General features: G+C 42.7%; 1 long non-coding RNA gene across 2 annotated transcripts; it reads left to right on the top strand.

Moving 5' to 3' along the window:
* Positions 1–5,628: 5,628 nt before the first annotated feature.
* On the top strand, positions 5,629–16,074 carry LOC121152667. Of its 2 annotated transcripts, XR_005883294.1 has the most exons (4): positions 5,629–5,851; positions 7,226–7,327; positions 12,711–12,798; positions 15,986–16,074. It is a non-coding gene; the product is annotated as an uncharacterized LOC121152667 (long non-coding RNA). The 2 variants fall into 2 exon arrangements; XR_005883293.1 differs by lacking the exon at positions 5,629–5,851 and having other exon boundaries at positions 6,695–7,327.
* The last annotated feature ends 478 nt before the right edge of the window (positions 16,075–16,552 follow it).

The following is a 16,552-nucleotide window of genomic DNA, read 5'->3' on the forward strand; positions in this document are numbered from 1 at the left end:
AAAAAAGAGTTGGGCTATAGCTCAATTGCAACCACCACAGTAAAGTTAATTCTGACTAGGATGATCAGTAGTTGCTCAATTTGGCAGAGCTTTTTGATGAGGAAAAGATTTTTATGAGTTCTCAAAGAATCTCTCCACAAATAGTTAATAATTATGAAAAAGGAAAATTCTGTCTGGCATAGAAGCAACATAACATCTTGCTTAATGAAGCAGATATTCACATTCATAGCAAGAAACTAAGGACCATCGGGGCCTTTCTGACATTCCCCACCAGGAAGACACAAGCCTCACAGTCACGTGACCCAAATCATCTCTGTCTGATCATGAGGAAATAGCACAGAAATCCAAATATTAATTCATGGAGTTCATGAAACGACTGTCCTGAAAGACAAAAAAGGGCCTGAGGAATTGCTTCCAGTTAGGTAAGACTGCAGAGATAGGACAACCAAACGCACTATGTGATGCCAGCTCGTATCATGAGCTGGGTGAAAATCACAGAATGGATATTCAGTTCATTAGATCAATGCTAAGGGCTCTGAGTTTGATGATCACACTTAAGTTATAGAAAAGGAAAAAGGTTCTCTGGGAGGCATTTGGGGATGTTCCCTTGTTGCCCCACATGGGATTAAGGTGCCACCTTCTTGCTTCATCCTCAGAAACATAAATGAAAGCGTTAAAATCAATCGAGGAATGCTATGTGCAACCTACTGCCACATGTCTTAGAAAAACATTTTTAAATTTATAGTATGGGTAATAGATAGACATAGCAGAATAAGAAAGTGGAAATAAATGCTAAGACTTAGTAACTATAGGAAGCAAATAATCACAAATTATTTTTACTCTTGTAACTTTCCTCGTAAGTTTGAAATTACTTCCAACATCAACTTTAAATGTCAGAAATAACCAGCCAACACATTTTTATGACACACTTAATATGGCCTCGTTACTCTGAAGGAAAAAGAAAGCAACAGGTACAAAACTACCCACTGGAAGCAGGTGCTGGTTACACCAGTTAGGACACCATTTGCCATACCTGCATCCCAGAACGGGGTGCCTGGGTTCAAATCCTGGCTCTGCTTTCCATCCCAGCTTCTTGCCACAGTGCACCCTGGGCAGCATTTGGTGCTGGCTGCTCCACGGGTCCCTCCCACTCATGTAACATCGACTTTCTAGCCCTGGCTTTGTCTTGGCCCAAACTTGGCTGCTGTAGGTATTTGGAGAGTGAAGCAGTGGATGGAAGATCTTTATCTGTGTGTGCCTCTCTCTTTCCTCCTTTCAAAAATATTAATATTACCCATTAGAATTTTCAACTGTATTTGAGAGCACATTAGCATATGAAACCTTTACATGAATGAATGCTGTGTAATTCTGTCATTACAATTACATAAAAATTATAAAATAAACTGACACGTGTAAGTAAGCCATGTGTGTCTTTGTGTCTTGTCATCTGCTCTGATCACAGGATGTTGCAGGGTTTCTTTTTCCTAAATTTATACCCTGAATTCTTTTTTTGTCCCGTTGATCTGTGTGGCAGAAAATCATTGTCTTAGGATTTAGTCTACTTGGTCCAAAACAATTTCTATCATTTGAAAGATGTTTCAGTTTATTAAGTCACTTAACCTCACATGACCCGAGCTTTCTCAACAGTTTCTGAAAACACTTTCCATTTCCAAACACCTATAATTCTACATGCAATGGAAACCTCAAGAGCTGGGTGGAAAGTATATTTGATGAACACAACTGGACATGTTAAAAAAAGGTGTTGATGGCTTGTAGGTAGGATACATGAACAAGTTGTTAAACTTTTATGGAAGTGACACAGCTTAATGGTAAAAACACTTTCTGGGCCCAGTGCGGTGGCCTAGTGGCTAGAGTTCTCACATTGGACGCACTGGGATCCTATATGGGCACCGGTTCTAATCCCGGCAACTCCACTTCCCATCCAGCTCCCAGCTTGTGGCCTGAGAAAGCAGTTGAGGTCGGCCCAAGCCTTGGAACCCTGCACCCGCGTGGGAGACCTGGAAGAGGCTCTGGGCTCCTGACTTGGGATCAGCATAGCACTGGCCATTGTGGTAAATTGGGGAGTGAATCATTGGACGGAAGATCTTCCTCTCCGTCTCTCCTCCTCTCTGTATTTCTGACTTCACAATAAAAATAAATAAATCTAAAAAAAATTATGTTTTGATGTTGCCTTTATTTATTTCTCTAAACTTTGTTTTTAAAAACATCTATTTACTTTTATTGGAAAGACAGATTTTCCTGAAAGAAAGAGAGACAGAAAGATCTTCCATCCACTGGTTCACTGCCCAAGTGGATGCAATGGCTAAAGCTGAGCTAATCCAAAGCCACGAGACAGGAGCTTCTTCTGGGTCTGTCATGTGGGTGCAGGATCCCAAGGTCTTGGGACATCCTCTACTGTTTTCCCAGGCTATAATCAGAGAGTTGAATGGGAACTGGATCAGCCAGGACATGAATTGGCGCCCTAGGGGATCCCAGCGCTTGTAAATGGAAGATTTAGCCGCTGAGCCATTGCGTTGGGTCCTCTCTAAACTTTCAATATCTCATTTCCAGCAAAGCCACTGTGAGATAAGTGGGATGTACATGACTACATTTTTTTTTTTTTCAAAGAACAAGACTGTCATTGAAATGCTGTCCTCCTATTAGCAGATAACATCAAAGCTGAATTTATTTCTCCATCCTTTAACTCTGCATGCGGCCAGGTAATTTGCTTTGGCCAAAACAGTATTAAAATATGAAGTGCAAAGGCTTGCACAACTCTTGCCCCTTAGTGTAACTTACTTTTTCCACTTCTGAGAGCCTTTTCTGTCATCATGGGAGTCTCACCTTACTCAAGACGTAAAAATCCCTGTGAAGAATGGCTGAAATACCCCAGCTCTTCTAGCTGCAGCCCCAGCTATGAGAAGGAACTCACTTTAGATTATATAGCTTGAAAGGAGCCGAATTCAGCCAGAAGCATTAGCAAGAAATTGCAAGTGTTTGTACTCTCTTAAGTAGTGAGTTTTGTTGCTTTCTGCTGTGAGTGAAAGCTAACCTATTTACATTACACTGAGGCAAGTGGAGGGCGGGCGAGGGAAGCCCCAGGGGAAGAGTTAAGAAGAGTTCTGATTGTCACACAAAGGGGTCAAGACGGAAGGGCCCAAGTTCAAGTTCCTCTGCGCTGTGGATTCCGACCTCCTCCCAACTCGCCTTCTGGAAGGCAATAGGAGCAGGTTTTCCTTACTACTGGTATAAGGAGGCCCAGACGGAGTCCCTGCTCCCGCTGCACGCCTCACCCAGCCCTGCAGCGGGAGGCTTTTTGGAGTAAAACAACAAATGAAAATCGTTCTCTCTGCCTCTCGCTCAAGTAAAAATAAGTAAAGATTTTTAAACAAAATATGTAACTAAAATCCCCTGAACAGTTGAGCCAGGGAATTCCGTAAGGAAAGTACAAATAGTCCAGAAGAGAACACACTGCCATGTCTCACTCCTGGCGGGCCTTCGAACAGCTCTGAGAAGCAGCAGTTAGGATGTGAGCATGCCATCCCTGTGTCTGGAGCTTGCTATCATTTGAACAACCCCAAAGCAGTCTAATATTTCTGCTTACCTTTGAGTGGTCCAGCCGAGGTACATCATGACTCAGCAGGTCTTTTGAACCTCATCTTGATCCGGACTTCGGAGTTGGATCTTTGTACTGTGGGACAGAATGGAGAATGCCAAGACTCTGACTCAGTGTCCCAACCCTAGTTGAGGATTATGTACGGCTGGGCTCTGCGTCCAGGGCCAGATTTCCTTTCTGTACTGCAAGTGATCCACTTTGCCATGTGGCTAACTGAATAGACAGTTGTTATCTTCAGACAATTGAAGTGTTGGAAGGACAGCGACCTTGTGTTATTCAGTCATTCTTTGGGTAAGCTGTGCTGTTCCACCCACCTCTGCAGGGCTGATTTCTCCCTGTCATTCGACCTCAGTTTTGTGGCCGGAGGCACACACACACACACACACAAACGCGCTCGCGTGCACACTCACTGTTACGATTTATGTATTATCCTTGAGATTTAAAAATAATTTTAGGGGACAGTGGGAGAGGCTTTTTTTTCTATATTTCGATGTATATGCCGGTGCCTGTTTGAAATGCATCAAGTTTTTAAAGTTGATATCAGGTTAATAATTGCTGTTTTATCATCATCTTCCTTGCAAAGTGTAACTTCATAGCAAGAATTTTACATTGGGTCCAAAATCTTACCATGAATACAACCATATTTTCCTGGAGAAACACACCCTGTCATTTTGCCATGGTGGACATTAATGATATCATTTCTTGCATGCTTTTATGATTGTTGTCATTTCTACGTATTTAAAAGGCAAAGTGACTGAGAGAGACAAAATAGAGACAGACAAGGAAGGTCTTCTGAGGCCAGTGTCACAGCATCGAGGAAGCAACCACCTGCAGTATCAGTATCCAACCCAGGGCCCTGCCAGTGACCTGGGAAAAGCACCAGAAGACGGCTCAAGGCCTTGGGCCCATGCTCCCGTGTGGGAGACCCAGCTGAAGCTCTTGACTCCTGCCTGGCTCGGCCCTTGCTCTCATGACCATATATACGGTGAAACAGCAAATGGAAGATCTTTCTCTCCCTCTATCTTCAAAATAAATGAAAATATTCCATCTGCTGATTTACTCCTCCAGTGCCTGCAACAGCCAGCACTGGGCCAGGCTGAAGTCCAAGAGCTTAGAACCTCACCCAGGGCTCCCACGTGGCAGCAGGGACCCGGCCAGTGCAGTTGTGGCTGCCTCCCAGTGTGCTCATTGGCAGGAGCTGCAGCCCAAGTGGAGCTGAGACGCTAACCCGGCCCTGCGGTAGCAGATACCATGTCCCACATGGTGGCTCAGCCGCTGTATTAAATTTTAGCCTCATTTGCGTACTTTTTCAAACGACAAGTGGGAATACCACTTAATTGGATTATAGCCAGCTCATGGTTTTTATGTTTAAAAGTCAGCATAAAGATTAGAATTTTCCAGGGAGATATTGAATAAAGGCAGAAAGAAAAATTTCTTGGGGCTAGTGCCGTGGTGTAGTAGGCTGCGCTGCCGACTGCGGACACTGGCAGCCTATATTGGGTGCCCGTTTGCATCTCAGTGGCTACACTTCCTATTCAGCTCCCTGTTTGTAGTGTGGGAAATCAGGAGAGTATGGCCCAAGTCCTTGGGATCCTGCACCTGCGTGAGCAATCCAGAAGCAGCTCTTGGTTCCTGGCTTCGAAGCAGCTCAGCTCCAGGGTGATTGTGGCTTTTGTGTGGTGAGCTAACAGACGGATCTTTTTCTCTAACTCTGCCTTTCCAATAAAAATAAAGTAAATCTTTAAAAAAAAGTAAAGATAAGTCTCAACAGGAAAACTCTTCTGCGGCAGAATGAGAGCGGCATGCTTCCCCATAGATGGGCCCTGGTGTTTTAACTCGAGTCAGTTGCAGTGCTCCTGCCTCTGACTGGACTCACCAAGCTCGTCTCCCCAAGACTGGCGGCCGTTTGCGGCCTGTGGTTTGAAACTCAGCTCTGTGAGGGCAGGAAGGAAGGGCGGATCTGCTTGCGATTTCCTGTCTGGCTGGGAGTCACTGACACAGAGCACTTGGCTTGCGCTTCTCAGGCCAGCTGTCTGGAGAGCAGGAATGCGGCTGCGGGAGTGAGACCCGATCCTGGGCTCTTGAACCTGAGTGTCCTGCAGCAAGCTGGTGCGGCCTGCTCCTCTTCAAGGGGCTCTCCTCTCCCCGTTGCCCACTGTAATACGACAAGGAAACTTGGGAGAAGCGCCATTGCTGCCCATCACTTGGGTGCAGGAGAAAAGCCGAGTCTCAGAGGTAGGAGGTAAAAGCTGCAACATTGACCTTGCCTGCCTGGGGGCCAGCCTCATCCTAGCTGCTCATTTATTACCCACTTCCGTCTGTTGCAAACGGGACCTTCCTCTCTGTAAATATGCCTTGCTGATAAAAAGAAATAAATTTTTAAGAAAATGTGTTGAGCCCTGTCTGGTTATAGTCACATGGCTGTAGGACTGATGGAGAGCTGCAATGAATTCAGTTGCCACATGAATGAACTCACGTTACTAGTTTATCAGCTGGCTACCTCAGGAAATCAGAAAGCTGAGTTTTCATAACTTATTCATTAGAAGCAAGAGACTAAGCTGTGAAGCCGTCAGTGCAGTGCAATTAGAGAGTTAGATGTATTTTTCATAAAGTCTTATACTGTATAATAACTCCTCGTTCAGTGGTGGATAATGTCTATTATGGTTTTTGCTCTGTATTATAGCATAGCCATCGTAGTTGTATAAGAACAAATGTACTTGCCCCAAAACAATGTTTTTCCCAAAACCTACATCCCTTATTAAGTCTTGTTCTAGTCAATCTTCCATTTTATACATAAAAGCTGGGAATTAATTTCTTTGAAGCTTTATTTATTTGAGAGACAGAATGGAGGGGAGATGGATAGGAGAGATTTACTGCTTACATATCACAACAGCCTGGGCTTGCCATGCTAAAGCCAGGAGCCAGAAGGGCCATCTGGGTCTCCCACGTGGATGCAAGGCCTCAAGCACTTAGGCCATCTTTCCCTGCTTTTGCAAGTGTATTAGCAGGAAGCAGGAGCAAAAGCGGAGCAGCTGGGACTCAGTCAGCTCCTGCATGGGATGCTGGCACTGCAGGCTGTTGCTTAAGCTGCTATGCCACAGTACTGGCTCTGGGAATTGTTTTATTAAGCAAAACTCTCCTTTTTAAATTGCTCCCTAATCTTAAACTCTCAAATAGGAAACATTAACAGGAACTGTTTTTAAATTTGTATATTGACTTTACTACAGGTTGACATACTCTTTACTTTTCCTGGAAGGTTTTATGAATACAGAATCTGTTCATGCATTAGAAGGCTGCTTGGAGTAAAGAAGAAAAAGCTCTGAGTGCTGTCCTTATGAACAAGTTGGTGTAACCCTGTGTGTGCCTGGAGAGTTACAGTTTGTCTAGAGATTTGAATACAGTGTTACCTATATTAGGTTTACAGATTTTGTCAAGAAGTATTATTCTTGTCCATACTTTGTGACAGTTAAGTTCCTGGGTTACTAATGATAATCGAACCAATAAAATTAAAATTCATTTTGTAAAGAAGAGATCCAAAACCCAGCATAAACATATTTAAATGAGAAAGAAAAAACTTTTTCAATAGAAGTTCTTCGTTTCATTTCACAGTTTCTCCTAACAAATCTCTTACTGTTTGCACTGAAGACGCTTGCTGATAAAATGAATGACTTTGTATGTGCACAGTGAATGGAGAATCATCTGACAAATTGAGTACGTAATGCTGATAATATTATGGTTTCAGAGACTTAAGGATTCATATTTTTCCCTTGTGGTAGTTGAGTAATAAATGAATATCAAGTAAGTATAAAATGAATGTTTGATCAAGAGTTTAACAGACATTATCCAGAAATATGAGAAGGGATGAAGAGGGATAGAGGGGAGTGAGTGCGATTGGTGTAGCCCTGCTTTCTTTCAGGGACAGTTTATGAGAACTGGGTTTAAGACAATAGTGTTTGTTGTAGATTTTATTAGTCATCAGGATCCTGAGGACATAAAAGTATTTTAATGTTACTAATATTGCTAAGCTTAACATGAGTTTTTCAATCATGAAAGAGAATTTCTAACTTGTTTTTTCCCTTATGATAGAATTAGCCTGGGACTAAAATGTAAATCAAGCTTTTATTTTTTTCCATATTTTGGCTATTTGATATCCCCCATCTGTGCGGTGCAGGACCCTCAGCTAAGGAGCAGTAATTTGGTAGTGAGTTCTTTGGAAGGAAAAGTCTTGAGCATCCTTCAGGGCCAAAAAAGTTAACAGTGATGACGCAAAAACTGGCACGCAGCCTTGTCTCATTTCTAAGAAGTTTCTTTTCCCTTAATTGTCCATTTAATATGCAATGCAAATGAGATATTTAATTTTTATTTAACCTAAAAAGCAGCAAGGACAATTTTGAAAAAGAACATTTTTCTTCCTCTGGTCTTTGTTGTATACTTAGAAATTCTTCCTTGAGTTTTTCACAGCTATGCAATTGAAACTCTTGTTGAAGGGGTTACAAAGAGAAAGAGTGGGGCTGTGCCACACTTGAGAGTTCCTAGAAAAGTGGACTGTTGCTCGGACGCAGCCTGCAGCATCTGCTTTAACCCTGGGCAGAGTGGAGCCTAGCTCCATTCGCAGACACTGACACTTAGTGCTTGGCTTTGCAGGTACAGTCTGGGAGCCTTCAACAACAGAGCAGCACCAGGTTGCAGGGGTCCTCAGGTTCCAGTGTGTGTGGGAGTAGCCCGGAGAACTTGCTGAAACACAGCTGGCTGGAGTCGCACTCTGAAAGGTTCTGAATTTTGTAGATGCAAAGCAAGTTCTCTCCTGATGGTGTGTTGTCAGCCTGGGAAGTACTGTGTGCTGCACAGAGCCCAAGGATGCAAGTTAGCAAGTACTTTAACACAGCTGTTTCAAGTTGTAAGCCTCTCTGAGGGTGGCACCCGGCTCCCTGGAAGGTGCTAGAAGGTGGGGGCGGGGAGTGAGACTGGCTGTTAGCAAAATAATCTCTGCTGAGTATTAAATAGAATACTGAATAGTCAAAACAATTTCTTTTCTTTTTAGATTAATTTAGTCTTATTCGAAAGGCAGATTTTGCAGAGAGGGAGGAAGAGACAAAATGAGAAAAATCTTCCAGCTAGGACGTTAGCCACTATGTTGTCGCCCTGGACCCCAAAATTTAATTTTTATTTAATTTTTTTATAGTTCATAGAATCAATTCTGAGTATAGTGATGATTCCTCCTGTCCTTCCATTCTCTTTCTGTCTCTCTTTTCCTAATCACATATTGAAAGATTTGTTTATTTGAAAGACAGTATGACACAGAGCAGAGAGATAGATCCTCCATCTGCTAGTTCCCTTCCCAAATGTCTGCAATGTCTGTGCCAGATCCTGGCAGAAGACAGTAGCCTGGCACTCCCTTTGGCCCTCCCACACAGGTGGTAGGACCCTGTGTATGTGGACTCTCCTCTACTGCTTTCCAAGGCGCATTAACAGGGCGCCGGATCGGAAGTGGAACAGCTAGGACGTGAACCGGCATAACAGATATGGTATGCCTTAGTTGTAGGTTTCAGGTAAATCTTTTGCATCACACTGCCAGGCCCTGTCAGTCAGTTTTGGTAGGGGAAAAGCAGATGATTAGTTTTTGAAAAAAAAAAAAAAAGCAAACTAAATCCAGGATTGATGGGAGACCACCTAGCTTGCAAATTTCACTTCTCAGCTTATTGCTCATTATTGATTAATCCACGTTTCACTAAGGTTGGGCACGATGTTGAAATGGCCAGTCATGTATTGCTTTAAGTTTATTTCATGTATTAAAGAATCTAATGGCCACTGGTCTTTGACGGGAAAATCTTCCAGATGGACATCCCAGCAGAGGTGAGAACTCTTCCCCTGGTTATCCACACCTGCTTTTGGGTCCTCTGACATCTCAGCATTGAGAGGCGCGACTGTCACTTAATCTTTCTGCTTTTCTACTCTGTGGAATTCTTTCTGGTTGAGACTATCCCTCCTGCTTTTGTCTTAATATTAAGAACAAGCTCATTGTCACATGGCATCTGCTTGGGGGGCATACTGCCGCCCTCAGCACCCTCCGCCTCCAAAGGCTCAGTGTCACGTGACAGGACTTGATGCGGGCCTTGGCTATTTCGCCTGTAAAGAGGACTCCTCTCACCAATTTCAGACCTCTTTGAGATAGTGACAATCATTTTAGCACCCTTCTCCTGTCTGTGGAGACACACGCATCACGTACGTATTCCAGGAACAAATAGTATGTCATGTTGAACTGCATGAAAAATTCCCACTTTCTTGATGCTTATCAAGGAAGCCACAGAAACATACACTTGTTTCAACCACCCAAGAAAGTCATCAAAAGTAAGGAGAATTAGGTGAACAGGAAAAAAAAAAAGGCTGTGAACATTGCAAGCACGAACAGTGTTCATTGCCCTCTAATCTGGTCCTGTCTCAGCTCCAGAAAGGGGGAAGTCTGGTCATTGTTGCCACACCCAGTGCCGCCTCGGGAGCCTCATGACTGTCACATGTGAAGCAAAGTAGCTTCAAAAGAATTCGTTCAAAGACTGAGGTTAAAGTTCTAATACAATATTTTGCAACTATTGCATAACTCTTTTATTTTGAGAGAGTTTGTAAGAATACGAGTTCCATGCTTCAGACACCGCGATTCTCCCTCTTGGAAGCCTCGTGAGTGTCACGCGCAGACAGAAAGACAAAGCGAACAGTGTCTTCTGCCGGTCATCGGGAATCACATGGATTTCCTTGGAATCCCTGTTCTAAAATCCTGCCCTTTGATCATGACTTTACGGCTTCTGGCTTTTAAAATCAATTCTCTCTCTCCTCTTTTTTTTTCTTTTTTGTAAGTGAAGGTCTGTCTATTTGTAGAAGCATCTATCATATTAAAAAAAAAAAAGGAAAACTGGGTTTAGAGTATTTTCTGTCAAAATGGTGAGGTCGTACTATGCATTTACGAGAAAGTAAACTCTGTTATAAAGGCTATGATAAAAGATTCATATTTGTAATTGAGATAACCATGTATCCAGGGTTGGCCAGGTAAACATATTAATATGTTGACAATACCCCGCTTCCATTTCAGTGGATGTGCCGTAATTAGAGATTTCTGGCCATTATGGTGGAGGCCTCCTCCATAGAGGGAGTGAACTCCACCTGCTAGAAGCTGCCTTCGTTTGAATCAAAAAAAATGAAGGAGAGCACTTTTGGTTTTCTCCTTCTTAGGTAGGTAAGTAGTCTGTTTGAAATTACACTGTCATTATAGATTATTTATTTGAACAAATCCTACTGTGTCAAGCACCTCTCATGGGCCACTGCTAGGCACGGAGGGTGAAGATGCTTCCAGCCTTCACGGAGCTCCGTTCTCAGGAGTGCCTCTCCGCAGAGGCAAAGCACGTGCAGTCAACTTGCTTTGAAATTAACAGCTCCAGTCCTGCATGGTTTCTGCACACAGGTTACCCTTCTGCCAGGGAAGGTATTCTCTCCCTCTCTATTTGCTTGTTTAATAAATATCACCCCCTTCCTTCTTGTTTAAAATGAAAAGAAATCTCTGGTTACAATTTGCTCTGGTGCCTCCTGAAGACACACATCTCGCTCAAGATCAACATCGTGTGGCAATGCTTCATTCGGAGTTGCGTTCCTGCCTTTTCCTCATTAGACTATTTAACAGGTGACTGATTGCATTTGGGAACATTTCTCATTTTGTCTTGAAAAATTCAAGGGGCTAATAATCGCCAACGGCGAGCTTCCTGACTCACAGCATTTCTGTACTGCAGTCTAGCCAAAACAATACTCTTTGGCAATGGGTTGTATTTTCTAAAGCCAGTGTCATCTAAATTTTCCAAGCACATTGACAATTTGGTTCACCAAAATGAATTGACATTTATCATTCCGTTGAGACCTTTTGGTATATATTGCATGGCCTTAGCTTCTGAATATGCACATTTGATAAGTCAGGAGTTGATTGGCATGTAGTAGTTTATCTTGACTTATAGTTGTCTTTGTGACCATACCCCACAGATATACATTATTATATGTTCAATAAAAATAAAAGCTTAGGGAAGATGTTATAGTCCAGTGCTTAAGACTCTCACATCTCATACAGCGGTGCTCAAGTTTGAATCCCAACTCTTCCAATTCATAAGTGTCTTGCTTATGGGTGTCCTGGGGGAACCACAGAAGATGGTTCAAGTACTTGGCTTCCTTATACCCACAAGAGAGAATAGCAGGCTTGGCCCAGCCACAGCAGTTCTCAGCATGGGCCTCTGGGGAGTAAAATGTCAGCCTGAAGATCTCTCTCGCTCTGTCCTTAAGAGACATTTATAAAAGTAAACTTGAAAAGAAAAAAAAAAAAAAACACCAACACATTATTTAAGATGAGACACATAGAGATGGAAAGAGGTAGGTAGGAAGGAAGCAAGAAAGGAAGGAATGAGACACGGAAGGAGTAAAGCTATATTTTCAAGAGACAGAAGAGACAAAGACATACAGAGAGAGAGAGAGAGAGAGCGAGCGTGCTCTTATCTCCTGGTTCACTCCCTACCTACTTGAATAGGCCGGCACCAGGCTGAGCAAAAGGCAAGAGCTGGGAACTCAATCCAGTCTGCCATGTGAATGATGCAACCAGTTCAGCCACCACCTGCTGCCTCTCCACGCCCGCGTTGTCAGAAAGCTAGTGTCAGGCCCCAGAGCAAGGAATGTAACCTGGGAACTGATATGAGACAGGAATCTTAACCAGTGCTTGAACTGAAAGATCTAAGCTTTATCTTTTGGATGAAAATTTTTCATTAAGAAACAAGAGAAGAGAAATTGCTCTTTCAACTTTTAGGATCAATGCCCAAATATACCATATAAGCTTTTATTTTCAACTTGTTATGTTTGAAATTAAACGTGGAGAGTGGTTGGGTCTTTGGTAATTTTGTGTTTGAGTCTTCCTGCCAGAGAGCTCCAGATATTTGTCAATTTTAACATAGTTATCTTAAAATGACTACTCCTTTTGTGTCTTAACTAAAAAACGTACTTTCATTTTATCTGTAAATTACTTATTACTGTTTGCTTCTTGTGTTTGGTTGATCCCTATGTGTTTTTCCTCCATGAGAGTAAATTATTTGAAACAATAAGCCGTATCTTATCTACTCTTGTAGCTCCAGGAACCGACATGGAACCAGGCATTTTATTAACTCTAGGTAAGTGTTTCTGCAATGAATTAAAAAAAACCTTAGGAGGTGTTTGCTATAATGCTTGAAAGCTAAAATGCTGAGCATGTTTCTTCAGAGTGTACGGATTTTATCAAGAAATGCATGCTAGTGAAAATCCTACTGAATAACCTTCACTCTCTTAAATCCCCACCCCAGCCTTTTCTCTCAGATATAATTTCAAGCCAGTGGTAAATTCCAATTCATAACGCAAATCTCTAGTGTTACATCCAGTCTGCTTCATTCAGTAGCTTCCCCACAATAATCGGAATCGGTGTATAATTATCAGGAAACCTTTCCTGGCATGCTTTCAAGCCCTAATCATCTTTCATGAGCCTTTACATTGTTAAGTCACATCAACGTAAGCTCAATTGCATGGATGAAAATTCCACTGTGTCTTAAGCCAGTATGCAGGGCTGTAGCTTACAAAGAAGTCGTTTGTAGAAGTCTACACTCCTGAGGGAAGGGAAGGAACCCTAGGCCCGCACTTCGCCAGATGCCAAGAGGCACTGGTGGGTCCTTGGGTCATGTTAGGTGTGCCAAACTGGAGCTCCATGCCCTTACCCAGCACCATGTAATGGTGGCTGGGGGGAAGGAAGGCAGCCCAGGCCTAACACGGTAGCCTATTGGCTAATGGCCTCACATTATAAGCGCCAGGATCCCATATGGGTGCTGGTTTATGTCCTGGTTTCTCCTCTTTGCATCCAGCTCCCTGCTTGTGGCCTGGGAAAGCAGCCAAGGACGGGTCAAAGCTTTGGGACCCTGCGCCCACGTGGCTTCAGATCAGCTCAGTCCTGGCCATTGTGGCCACTTGGGGAGTGAACCAGCAGATGGAAAATCTTTCTCTCTCTCTCTCTTCTTCTCTCTGTAAATTTGCCTTTCCAACAAAAATAGATAAAATAAAAAAAAATCAATAATCGCCTCTGGGAATATTGAATACTTAACAATTCATTTGTGTATCTATTGTGTGTGTGTAAGAAGAATGCTCTGAGGTCCAATAAATATGGTAAAAACTTCAAACATCATTGATTTATTATTATTGTTACTATTGCTTCTTGATATTATTTCATAGGTTCTGGGAGTTCCCATCCCACTTCTTACAGCCCCTGCCCACGTTATTGACTTCCCCTCTGGTACTGCAATGGGTGGTCTTTCATGAACAGTCATAAACCCATCATCCTGCTATTGAAGTGTTTGCCGACATTGTGGGCATGGACAGTATAGGCGAATCCAGGGTTCTACTGTCAGGATATATTCAGCTGTTTCACTGGGAGTCCATCTTTGGTCAGGATGCAGAGATGCACACTGCACTGTGTCTCCACATCTGGACCTGTCAGTCTCTCCCACACTTCTATTATACACCTCCTTAAACACAGAGCCAGAGAACATGGTCCAGAACAGGGAGAGAAACATGAAAACGTCATCAATTTTTATGATTTATAATGACAAAAAAATGTATTAAAGGCTCTATAAAATGTAACAGATAGAATGCATTTTTAAATTTATAATTGTTTAATCAAGTGTTGGTAAAAGTATTCTGATAAAAAGTAATTTGGAATACATTTCAAAACTTAGAATACTGTAAGATCAACTCAATGAATCCTCAGAGTCTGGGAAAAGAGCACGGCACTCAGCACGTGGGGAATCCTGAACATTCCTGTCTGACAGCATCCAGTGTTACTGCAAGGGGGTCATCCAACTAGTAGCTGCTGAATCGTGCTAGCACTGTTAATGCTTTGCTTACCCTTGTACTCTGACCCAGACTTTTAACAATGTGTCATATCCATTATTTGTAAAATAAAATAGGACCCATGAGAGGCTGGCACAGTGGAGCTGCAAGCTAATCCTCTGACTGAGGTAGCAGCATCTCATATGAGCACTGGTTTTTATTCCAGCTTCTCCACTTCTGATCTGGCTCTCTGTGTGTGGCCTGGGAAAGTAGTGGAGGATGGTCCAAACCCTTGGGACTCTGCATACAAGTAGGAGACCTGGAAGAAGCTCCTGGCTCCCAGCTTTCAGGTCATCTTAGCTCTAGCCATTGTGGCCATTCAAGAAGTGAACTAACAGCTGAAAGACATTTTCTGCTCACCTTTTAATACCTGCTTCCCCCTCCCCCCATATGTGCCAGCTTTGTGCAAAGATGCAAAGAAGATTCTTCATTTCCCCCATGTTACCCTTCAGTGGTTGATTTGAGAAACATATTTTTTATTTGACACATGCAAAGGAAAGATGACTAACACTGGAAAATTGACCATACAAACAAAAGAATAAGAGAAGTATATGAAGAATTGGAGAAAATTGTGTAAAACTGTATCTTGGGACCTGGTGCAGTGGCCTAGTGGCTAAAACAGCTCTGGCATTCACCAGAATCCCATATGGTTACCGGTTCATATACTGGCGGCTCCACTTCCCATCCAGCTTCTTGCTGTGGCCTGAGAAAGCAGTAGAGGATGGCCCAAGGCCTCGGATCCTGCACCCACTTGGGAGACCCAGAAGAAGCTCCTGGATTTTGCTTTGGATAGGCTCAGCTCTGGCAATTGAGGCTACTTGGGGAGTGATACAGAGACCAGATCTTCCTCTCTGTTTCTCCTCTCTGTATATCTGCCTTTCCAGTAAAATAATAAAATTAATCTTTTTTTTTCCAGAAATAAGTCAAACAACAAATTCAAACTTATTTTTAAAATAACCTGTATTTTGAGGAGCCTAGTGGAGGTACTACCCATTTTGCTTTCAATAGGAGGTTACTGTTTTATAATACTAGGTTTATTAGATTCCTATGGCAACACGACAAAACACCACAAACTTGGTAGCTTTCAACAGCAAAAGTTTTCACACAGTTGTGGACACTCTGTGTGGGGTATGAGATCAAATAGTTGGCATGGAAGTACTTTCTCTGAAAACTGTGGGATCTGCTTCTTGCGTTGTGTCCTTGTTGTGTACCTGACGCACCCACAGATTTTGCATCCTCAGAAGTCGCCTGCCATAGAACTTTGGGTTACTGTGTGCTATTACTAACTGGAAACGACATGGACCCTCTGAATCTTCTGACAGCCCGTGAGTGATGTGAATTGAAAGGCGTATCTTTTACAATGGATAAAAGCACTGCTGGCTTAAGTGGTGACCTTTGTGACTCTTTTCAATAGCACCACTTGCACATGAATATGCTTTCCTGATTCAGAGAAACAGACCAGAGAAACCACCAAATCAATAAGCTGAAATGGGTTCCATGAAGCACGCTTGAGATAATAAATTACAACATACTTCACATGTATACAGCTAAGCATTTTTTTCAATAGGTTCTAAATCCATGCCCTTTCCATGTACCACGGAGAAGTGTTGAGCCAGGATTGAAATGGTAGCACATATTGCCAATAGACTTTTCCAAATCAATGTGCAGTTACTGTTCTCCTTTGCCTGATTCCAAATAATACAGAGGCAGTAAAAGTGAATAAGTTCAACCTGCATGCAATTTGTGACAGATTCTTGACTCTTGATGCGGTTTATCTCCTACCTTCCTGCCAAGAATCTGCAGATGATGCGTGGAACAGAAGTCACCCAAGTTCAAAGGTCCCCACCAGCACAGTGGAACGAGACACTGAACTTCTTTGATTTGAGAAGTGTAGTTGTGGATTTCTTTCTTTCTTTTTTTTTTTTAAGATGTATGTATTTAAAAGTCAGAGAGTAAGAGAGAAAGAAAAAGAGATCTTCTATCTTGTTCACTCCTGAGATGACCACAATGGCCAAG

Source organism: Ochotona curzoniae, unplaced genomic scaffold, assembly GCF_017591425.1.
Source record: "Ochotona curzoniae isolate NIBS_2020 unplaced genomic scaffold, NIBS_Ocur_1.0 contig_2599, whole genome shotgun sequence".
In the NCBI taxonomy this organism is placed as follows: Eukaryota; Metazoa; Chordata; class Mammalia; order Lagomorpha; family Ochotonidae; genus Ochotona; species Ochotona curzoniae.